This window comes from Cibotium barometz, chromosome 60 (genome assembly GCF_041138505.1).
Source record: "Cibotium barometz isolate CiBa-2024 chromosome 60, ASM4113850v1, whole genome shotgun sequence".
Classification (NCBI taxonomy): Eukaryota; Viridiplantae; Streptophyta; class Polypodiopsida; order Cyatheales; family Cibotiaceae; genus Cibotium; species Cibotium barometz.
Genome location: NC_141105.1, coordinates 21,659,854 through 21,671,720, shown reverse-complemented (window position 1 = coordinate 21,671,720; position 11,867 = coordinate 21,659,854).

The window sequence follows — 11,867 nt, the reverse complement described above, 5'->3', positions numbered from 1 at the left end:
GGGCTATTTTTATGAATACAATTCTCTAAATACTCATGTCGTGGAAGTGGAGCTACATGCATTGGGGGGGAGGAGATTGCACCCAATCTTGCCTTGATGGTGATGTTGTTCTATCTCTCTTATCTTATGTTATGCTATGCTCTTCGATTTTTCAATTTAATTTAATTCTTTGTTTTAATTTTTGATGTATTTTGTGAGTTTTTAATTATTTCTTTAAGAAGTACAAAAGGGTCCCGTGAGACAGTGGTATCAGAGCTTTGGTTTAATTCAATCTTCTTGAAGCCGGTCAAAGACTTGTGGATAAAGAGGTGAAAGAGACAAAGGAAGAGGTGATTTTGATAATTTTTCAATTTGATTTGAAGAAGAAAACATTTAAGGTTATACAATGGTTGATTTGAAGAAGAATACATTTAAGGTTATACAATGGTTGAAAGAAGGCTTGTTTTTAACCACTAGACCACAAATTCCCATCAATCTTTTGCCCAAGGTAGAAAACCATTAGTGGGTTTTGAAAAACCACAAAACCATTTTCCTCAACTCTAATCCTCTTCATAATCCATCCTTTTTACAGATTGAATCAACAAGGGAAGGAGCATAGAGAGCCATAGCGAGATTGCTAAGCCAGTGGAAGTCTCTGATTTCTATAATGGATGGATTTAAGTCGATTTATGGTTTAAAAATCAAATAGCTTTTCTTCTCTCAAGAGTAATTAATAATTAGAGTAATTAGTAATTGAAGAATTAAATGGGCTAAATCCTCTTTCCTTCCCCCAATCGGCGGTAAGCAACTCAGCGATGGCGGATCTTTTCTTTGTCTTTTCTTCGTTTCTTTTCCCTTCGCCGAGTCGCTATTCGTTGATTATGGTGGAGTTTAATTCAAAGCTTTAAAATAAAGCTTTAGTTAAAGCCTTATATTTTATTAAAGGAAAATCCAATTTCTTTTTTTTTTCTTTTCTGTTGTGCGCCGCTTATTAATAAAGCGTATATTATAAGCTTATTAATAAGCCTTAAAATATAAAGCTTAAATAAGTTTATAATTAAAAGTAAAGGTTCAAGAGAAGAAAGAGAGAGATAAACGATGGTCGCCCTCCTCCATTCTCTTTATCTCCCTTGAGGCTCCAATTGCTTGTCTCCGTCCCCTTTCTGCTGCACGCGACCCTGAAAAAACTTGTTTTTAATAATAAGCTTTCTAGAACTTTAAAATTCTACTTAAAACTTCTAAATCCTTAATTCAAAGCTTATATGATTAAGCTTATGAAACAAACTTCGTACATCACACACACACACACATATATATATCAATTGGAAAAATCCTCGAGGATTCTTCTTCGACATTGGAAGTTTTTTTTTTCAAGCTCTACGAACCACAAGTTCAACTTGACACTTTACAAGCTAAGTATCAACACCTACAAATTATTGTATGGATATTTTATGCCTTGTCTAACCATTTATTTTACAGCTCAAGTCAACGAGCTTCACATAAGATAAATATTGTAAATATTTATATATATAATTTTGATTATAATGCTTAATACATGAAAGAAAGTGGTAAACTAGATTATCCTAGATTAAGCCTCATTAGGCTTAGATTAGCTTAGATTATGAAGATTAGCCTGGGTTTAGAGAGATAAGAGAGAGTAAAGACGTGTATTTTTTATTATCAAAAGGTTATATAACATTGGTCCATTTTTACTTATATACTAGGCCACCCTTTTACACTACACTTATTAATGTCCATGGGTATGCCCAACCCTAGTCCTTGGCCCCTTTCACATCCCCTTCATCCCTTGGCCCCTTTCATATCCCCTTCATCCCTTGGCCCTTGGGCCCAAATTAACTTGAGTCCCTTTTACTTTGTTTACAAACCATCCCCACCCAAGAGATTTCGTCCTCGAAACCTTAGGTATACATGCACAAACTTGCATGGATGAAGTATACCATCAAGGACTCATGTCAAGTAGCATGCTAATGTGTGAGCCATGTATGTTAGAGATAAAAAGACATGTATGGCTATAAATTACCCATAATTCCCTCAAATCAAGCCATATCATGTACTCCATAATGCCATATGCACTTCATGAAGCTTCCACGCATTTTGCATCCAAAACCAAATGGTATAGGGCTATCTAAACCGTGATTTTCAGAAATTCCAGCAACCCATAATCATTATTTTGATGCACCAATTGATTCCTCGGAGGTAGCCAAAGGATAACCTATCAAACTTTGACCTCTCGGATCAAAAGGCAAACAAGAGATCAACAATAAAGCCTCCTCAAGCACAAGTAACCACCCGGATCAAAAGGATAGCTACTATAATTTCCAACCCACCCAACTTGGCCACATATACTAGGGTCGAAAGGAAAGCATACCGGTATATCCATCAATCCGAACCATAAATGTAATATACCATGTGCAAGAGTATTCCCATCATCCAAAGGTAGTACACCAAAACCATGGCGTGCCACATAGTCTTGCACCATGCATCTCATATGACAATCTCATATGACAAGGAATGCATTCGAAAGTGAATGCCCCAATCCCATAAACCATAGAATCACTTTGACATCCACAAAATCTGAAAATGCACACCTCAAACTCCATGTCCATGTGAACTTTATGGTCATCCACAAAATCCCCTTGAAGATCTCCACTACAACGCATAGAACATTCATCCTCATAATGAATATCTTCATTGTCAAGGCTACCATCATCCGCATCTTCATAGACATCCTCATCCTCATGAGTGATGAATGGTAGTACCATGATTATCAACATCAACCACCAAAATATCATCAATACATGTGTGAACAATCTCATCATGAGAAGATTCTTCTTTGTTTGCATTAAAATCCATGTCCTCTAAGCCTTCATAGTCAAATAATTGACAATTATATGTCCTCCAAACCGGACTCGAGAATGGATCATACAATGCATTTTCATGAACCTTCCATGAGCCACTCAACGCATCACCCAATGCATGATCATCCAAAGCGTGGTCATCACGTGTATCACCAACAAATGAGTCATCTTCCCATTCATCACACCAACAAACAATTACTCATCCAAAATGTCATCAATGACCATGTTCTCACCACAACCTCATGGCATCATGTCATGAGCTGAAAATTCCTCAATCAACGCACTTATAAACGCTATCCAATCACAACCATTTTCAACTTGTGTATCCCCTTTGACCACGGATATATTAATGACTTGTCGAGAAAGATTCGGCAACCAAGTATCTTCATCGTCTTGCTGTCCAGAAATTATAGCAAACATGTCCACCAATTCAACACCCATAATATGTGCATAAAGGCCCAGATAGTCACACTCCATACATTGGTAAACTCTAAAAGCGATCGTAGATCCTCCATTGCTTTTGGCAAAGCCAAAATCTAGCAACATTGAGTGTATTATAGGTCTTTTATCCCCCCTGAAAGCAATAGGGAAACCAGGAGTCAGCACCAACAATTCACATACATTGATCCTCCTTATCTTGGCTTCACTTGTAGTAACTTCACCATCAAACATTGTGCATTGCCTTTCTCCAATCACTCCTTTTAATCACGTGGTCTTGGATGGAGATCAAACATTTATTTCCTCTCGAAAAGCCTTTTCAACAAAAGCAGCTTGCAAAGGAAAAAATCCAACAAGATCAAGAAGAGGCTAAGGCAAGGGAGGCTAAAGCCAAAGCCAAATAGTTACTCTAGAAGAGAATGTTGCATGTGAACATGGCTTCACTAACTCTTCTGGACGAAGAGGAACTGAACATTGAGCCAGCACGACTCAGGGTGGGACTCTCTACGGCTGAATATCATGCAATGAGCATTGCATTGATAGATACGGGATCAAGTCATAACCTGGTCTCATATGAGACATGGGTAGCCTTAGATAAATCGCACCTTGAAGCCACCAACGCACAAGTACGCAGTGTCCACTTGACAACTACGAAAGCTGAGGAATTTTTAAGTGTTAACATTTCCATCAGAAATAATTCTTTGGTTGGGAAGGTGTTTGTCATGCCTGCAGGTTCAATGGAAGAGGAAATGACCGTCGTAGGAAATGATCCTACGACGATCCTCGATTTGCACCAGAACTGTAATATCCAATGGGAGAAGAGAACAGCACTGCTGAACGAGGGCAATAATGTCATATCTGTACCCTTATGGAGGCTGATAAACATAGGAAAGCAGGCCATGACTCAGGAGATAGAAACACCAAGCACGGTGATATCAACTCACAAAGCATAAAAGGCTGCAATTTCGAAATCCCTATGCAAAAAGCATCCTAAGTCACAGGGTACACAACATTGGGTGCCTAAGGTTCAATCAACTTAAAAGCCAACTCCACAAGGAGGAGAAGGAGGTTAATAATGAAACAATTAAGGGTTCAAAAGGGAGTCAAGGAACAAAAATGGCCTTCACAAGTAAGTTGGCAGTGCTCTAGACAAAATCAACACTCCACAAGGCATTCGTAAACAATGGGTCCGAAAGGATTTGCTAATGGCACAAGGTTACTACCAAGGCAATATGACAATATGGGTGCCCAAACCCCACCCAGGCCACCTTGCAAACATCTTCGAATACAAAGGAAAGGGTAGTAAAGGCATGCGGAACAAACTCCCAACTAAAACCAATGCTCAAAATGCACAAACACTGGTGTGAAGGAAGAATCCAACCCAACAAGGTGGGTTAAATATAGCCAAGCCAATACCTGTAACCACCTCGATCAAGGAGCTAGACAAGGACCATGAAGGGAGAAAAAAGAAGGTTCAACAAATGGACATTGATACAAGCCCCAATCCATAGGACTAAGTAGAAAAACTGTTCAGTTGGGTGGAGGGAAGAATCAAGCACTCCCACACGGAGTTAAAACACCTGCAACAACACCCACCCAGAAGTGCCAAGGTTTCACCTTGGTTCCCATGCCAATAAAAAGATGAAGGTATCCATTAGTCACAAAATGGAGACAAGGTAAATTTGGGTATCATTCACTTCTTTATATGCATGCTTGAATGTTTTGAGCATGAAGAGAAATAGAAGGTATCAATCTTGCACACACATGATCCAAAATAGTTTACACCATGAAACGATCTTAAAAGGTTCACGCCGCCATGAACTAATCCAAAATAGTTCACGCCATGAACTGGTGCAAAATAGCTCACGCCGCCGTGAACTAGTCCAAAGTGCTTCACGCCGTGAAATGGTTACTTTTCTCGGACCAATCGTATGTATGTATGTATGTATGTATGTATACTTATATATATAAGTATATATATATATATATATATATACACACACACACACACACACACACACCACACACACACACACTCTACATATATACACACACACACCACACACACACACACTCTACATATATACATACACACACACACACACACACATACATATATATACACACACATACACACACACACACACACATATATATACATATATATTATTAACCCATTCCTAGGGTTAACAAGAGCTACTACTATTATCTTATATCAAAGAATCAAGGTAGATACACCAAAAGGTCATACATTCAAGATATGAAGCAATGGTATCCAAATCTACAACTTGGACGAGCGCCCATAATGGTCCGATGGAATACTTATGGTTATTTCTGCTTCAAGAGCGTGTGGTAGCAAGTTACAATTTAAATGAGTGTGAACACTTATGGCCATGTATATAAGTGAATATCACTCACAATACAAAGGACTCTCCCATTGTGCAATAGAGTCTCGCTCTTGCTAATCCTCTTGCTAATCTCTCTCTCATCCATTCTAGTGAGTGTGTGTGAGTGAAGTGAGGTGAGAGGAGGGACGAGTACGCGTAGTACAACGCAGCAGTGTGACAACACTCACGGGAGGCGCAGTGGAATTGCTTCTCAAGGAGTTATAGAGCTTGGAGACCTCAAGGGTTATGAGCTTGGCCAATGGAAAGATCCTCAACGATGGTGATGTTCACCAGGTAATGTTCTTGTTGGATATGTTCCAAGGGGGGTTTGGGTGAGCCATAACATAACATTTATGTTATGGCTCACCAAACCCCCCTTGGAACACATCCAACAAGAACATTATCTGGTTAACCGCCGTAACTGTCGTGAGACATTTATGTTATGGCTCACCCAAACCCCCTTGGAACACATCCAACAAGAACATTACCTAGTGAACCACAACCATAGTGAGGATCTTTCCATTGGCCGAGCTCGCTTGAGGTCTCCAAGGTCTACAACTCTTTGAGAAGCAATTCCACCATGCCTCCCAGAGCGTTATCACACCATCGTGCCTCTCGCAAGCATTGTCACATCGCTGCTTTGCACTATGTGTACTTGTCTCTCCTCTCACCTCACTTCACTCACACACACTCACTAGCATGGATTAAAGAGAGAGGGAGAGAGATTAGCAAGAGCAAGACTTTATTGGGAGAGTCCTTTGTATTATGAGAGATATTCACTTATATACATGGCCATAAGTGTTTACACTCACTTAAACTGTGGTTGGTCGGGCACCTTAAGCTCATAAGAGGCCTAATATTATTGCAATGACTTCTCTCATAATATATCCATGAAGTACATCACTTGGGACTTCATCCTAACTTGCTGCCACACGCTCTTGAAGTAGAAATTACCATTAGTATTCTGTTAGACCATTACAGGCGCCTGTCCAAGTTGTAGATTTGGATACCATTACTTCATATATTGAATGTATGACCTTTTGGTGTATCTACCTTGACTCCTTTATATAATATAATGGTAGTAGCTCATGTTAACCCTATGAATGGGTTAACATTCCCCCTTCCTAATATCGATCGCGTCCTCATGATCACGTTGAAGATTTTGTATGGGGAGAATCGACAAGTTTTGTTGATGGATTTTAATGTTTAGTGATGTTCAATGCTCCTTGCTCCTTTGGAAGGAATAAGAAAAGCTAGTTAGTAAATGAAACGATTAGAGATTAACGGGAATTCCTAACGGGTGGGGGTTTTTTGCGAGTGATTGCATTTTTATATTTTTGTGAGCATGTTTTTATGTGGGTTATATTTTTTACTCACTTTGTTTTTGGTAATCATAAGCAAAGTTCATCTGATTTGTGTTAGTTGGGAAATTAAGAGATGTTAATAATGGGGGAGAAGAGAAGGAAGGATCCGAAGGAACAGAGATTGTGATTCTCAGTTCCTCATCTGATTCATTGAAGCGACATTCATCATTTGAAGAAATTGGCTTTTGATAATGTCCCTTTTTGTGGCAGGATTTTTGTCAAGTTTTGTTGAGTAGGACATGTTCTTGCATTCTTCTTCCCTCGTGATTTTTATGTGTTTATGTACATTTAAGTGTTTCATGAAGTTGATATACATGAAGTACATGAACTGACTCAAATAGACTCTTTTGGAGCTGCTGCTTTTGTTGAAGTAGCTACTTGTTGGTGAGAGCTTCGATTGGAGAAGTTTGCAATTTAAAGATTGGAGAAGTTTGCAATTTAAAGAAAAATTCCAAGCGATGGGTTGTACCATTGACCACCATGGCTCCCCTATCCAAAGATATACCTAGAACGTTATCAATAATGAGGATTTAGTGGTGCAAATGTCCTCCAATGCATGAAGATGGATATGTACTCATGGAGCAGATGCTACATTATCTTAACCCAAAAGAATAGTTAGCTATAAGATTAAGAAAAATATATTGGCCATTGAAGATCATTGGGTGTTTCTTGTGATATTCTACCATTTTTAGGTAAGCCAATGTGTGACTCCCTTGTGTTTTTGTTTTTCTCTATTTTTTTTAAAGCATTGTTACCACCTTGCCAGCAACAGATTCTTGTGGGTGGCTACTCTCCTTTTTGAGAGAATAGGTTCTTATGTCTTGTCGCGTAGCTTCTTCACTTATGCTTTTCATCTAGAGGGGTGAGAAGAGCATTGTGAGTTTATCCTTGATACGCTCATAAGTCTCCGTTTGCAGACATGGGGATTGATTCTTGAATTTGTGGCTCAAGTGTTGTCGAGGGGCGGTAGGTACAACTTCTGAGTGGTTGCCATTTGTGGGGGTGACCGAACATGCAACCTCTTGTGTATGTGTTTTCTTGTCAAACTTTAAGTGAATCTATTGGGGTTAAAGGTGTCGGTGAAGAGTTCTTCCCATTATTTGATCTTGGCAACCATATGATGGGATTACCATCATAATACGCTTGTTGTTGAAGCATGATTACATGCGCCCATCTTTGATGAACATTATGAGTTAATGGTTGATGCCTTTGAGGCTTATTTGTTTGAGCAAGCTTGGGGCACTTCTTGATGCGCTTGGGAATCCAAGCGTTGGTATTACCTTGGTAGTACCCTTGTGCTTGCAGGAATCTTTTTGGTACCCACACTTGTTGAGTTGTTGGAGTTCATTGAGGAACCCACATAGGCTTTTGTGGACGATGTTGTGGTGTACTTTTATTCTTCTTTGGCCTTTGAGTTTTGCGTTGAGGAAGGAGACTTTGATTGTCGAGGCACCCAAATTGGATTGGCATCTTTGTAGTAGCCTTGAGCTACAAGTAGCCGCTTCTCCACCCACATTTTGATACCATTAAGATACATTGAGTTTGGCTATCGTGGTGGAGTTTTCTTTTTGGTTGAAGTGGAAGGTTTGGGGCTCTCCTTCACATTGGTTGGCACGGAGGTTGCGGTTTTAAGACTCATGGGCGTTGTTGTGTGACGATGAAGCCCAAGTCTCATGTGGAGTGGCTTTCGGTGTTGAGGCTTTTGAGCATGTAGCCATCTCCTTTAGTGAGGTTGGTCGATGAAGAGACGTTGGCTCCAAGGCTTTTCCCTTGAGTTCCTTTTTAGATATAGGTGATTGCGCTTGGGGAACTTCTTCAAGAATAGCCGTTGAGTGCGAGGTTTTGGCATTGGACTTTGTTGGTGAGGATGGAGTTGAAGGGTTAGATGTTTTGTCTGAGTTGGTCATTGACGCAGATGGTAGGTCTTTGTGTAGAGGGTCTTTTGAGAAAATGTAGTTTTTTGCATTCAGCATCATATAAATCCATTAGGGTTGGATCCTCTTTTGTGCATTATGGTATTTTCAACTTTGTTTTGTTGAGCATCATGATTATCCTATCGCTAGCAAAGCACAGTGGTGCTTGGGCAGCAATAGTCCATTTATGTCCCAAGATCAAATTTGCTTCCAACACATACTGAACCACAAAAAACTTACACGTAAGGGGGTTAGATTCCGTATACAGTGTTTGTTCAAAATACCCCAAATATGGCATATTCAAGTCTTGTGTAAATGGAATTCTTTCAGGATGAGCTATGAGTATTGGGTGACCTAACAAATACCATAACTCGAGGGTCATGAGATTGTGCTCTCGTTTTGTGGATAAAGCTATGCCTAGATTGTGGTGATTTTATTGGAAAGTTCCAATCCAACCATAATTCTTGGGATATTCTAAGTAAGACATGTCGGAAGTTCCATCTCCTCCAAGGTCTCTTCCTCCCGTAATAGCAATTTCACAATGCCTTCAGAAGTGTTTAAGATGAATGTTTGCATAGATTCATCAATTGAATACAATGTCACGTACCCAAATTCCACCAAAGATGACATCATACTCCAGGGAATATGAGGTAATATGGACTCTAAATTCTACATTTCCATCGATTGTTTGAGTAGAGCATAGCTAAAGCATCCTGGAACTTCAATGTTTTGTCCATTGGAACCTCTTGCAAGATCATTGTCTTTAGGGATGATTTTAGGTTGTCCCAATGACACCCAAGTGTCTATTTTCATGATGTTATTACTAGCTCGAGGACTAATCAATGCGTGTTTGCACTTAACATAATTTCCCATAGGGAAATCTAACCATACCATAATAGAATCTTCAAGTGGAACCATGGATGTTTTAGTTTTTGTTTCAACTTCAGATCCCGTTTCGGTTTCATATTTCCATTCACTTTCATCCTCTTTTTGGCCCTCAGCTTTTTGAAGAGTGCCCAATGTGTACAATGGCACACTTGGTCCTTTGACAACTTTAATTGAGGTCTGTTTTTGGAAACTTGTGAATCCTCACAGTCTTGTTCTATGTAGCTCTTGATATTTTGGTATAACTCATGTTTAGCCTTTAAAGGTGCAAGTGTGATGCTATGCTTGCTTCACCACCCCACGAGAGAAGAGCACTCCTCCAAATGAGGATTTGAGAGACTGCTTTAATTTTGTAAGGGATTCATCGAATTCCTCACGTGCTTTTTCAATCGCATCATTTGTGCAATCTATCTCTAATGACTCTTCTGAAGAGAGTACATCTTTCTTTTGAAAGGAAAAGCGATACTTCTCCGATTTTATATTTTGGTTGCTTTTTTAGGTTTGACATTATGAGGTTCAATCACAACCGGTAATCCTGTATGACAACAATGCTAAGAATTCTTTCCTGAGCTTGTTTTTTGTTGCGCATATGTCATGTGATCATGATTTTCAGTTTGGGGTGGTTGGTCTGTGAGGTGCACTGAGTGACTAATCAGAACTTGTGTCATCCTCACTAAGTCATGTACTAGAACTTGTTTCATCTTCTAACTTTACTTGGATTGCCAGGTTTTCATTTTGTTTGCCCATGCGATGAGAACAAACTTTCTTTCGGGCTTTTGTTTCATGTGTCGCATATGTTGGTTTTGTGGTTTGTGAGGTAGCCTTTGAGATGGATGCATTCACATCATGTGTAGATTTTGGCTCTTTTGGGGTTAGGACCGCCACAGGCTCCTTTCCCTTGTCCTTTATTTTAATCTTCGTTTCTATAGTTTGTTGGTCCTTGTTCTTCTTGGGTTTAGAAGGTTTTGCTTTCTCTTTTGGTTTCTGTTTAAAACATGCTCTTCTACCCATTTCGAAGTGTGTTCTTTTGTATTCTTCTTTACTATTTCTCGTGCCTTGGCTTGCAAGCATGTAAGCACATTCAAGGGTACCATGAATAATTGCCCGTTTTGCACACTCAAGATGTTAAGAGTTGTATTTTGCGAGGTAGATTGCATTGAGGTAACTCACCTTGGGCAATCTTGGAATATGTGATTGATGCCACATCGATCACATATGGGTTGCAAAGTCTCAGTGATGACTGTGGACATGGAAGTATTCCAAACTGTGTAGTATTCCATTTTGTGTGGTCCACGACAATAGAAACACTGAAGTGTTTGCTTAACTACTTGAGCACTTTCTACCCTTTGAACTGTTTATGTTTGGGGCATGGGAGATGGAGATTTTGATTTAACTGTAGGTGAATTGGGACATTGGGGTGTGTTGTGACCAAAGGTTTTGCAATATATACAGTATAGAAAGATAGTCCTATTGTACATACATTGGGGATTGGGATGGACGTAGTGATGAACACAAGACATTTCGCCCATCACTTTAATAGGCATTAAGGATGTTTGGTTTTGAGGGAGATTATTCTCTTTTGGAGATGCCAGTTTAAAGGGCTGTTCAAAATTCAGGGAATGACAATTTCGAGATCAATTTTTCTTTAGTCTTTGCTTCACTTGGTTTAGATGAGGAACATCTCATATCACACTCATCCTCCATCATGTTGTCATCTAAACGTCTTTCTTCTTTGCAACATTGATCAAATGTTTCTGGATTGGATACAATGATCAAGTTATGTACGCTATTTTGTTTTATACCCATCATGAAACATCTCTTCGATTGAGCATGGTTTAGTTTCTCCCATGGTTCACATTGTCAGTCCAAGATCTTTATCCGAAGAATGAAATCTTTAATGGTTTCGTTTTGTTTTTGCTCAATCGAATACAGTTCTCTTGCTGCATGCCACTAATCACCTTATCTTGAAAAGCTGTGAATAAAGGCTATTTTCAAGGTTTTGAAGTTTGTATTAATAGCTGG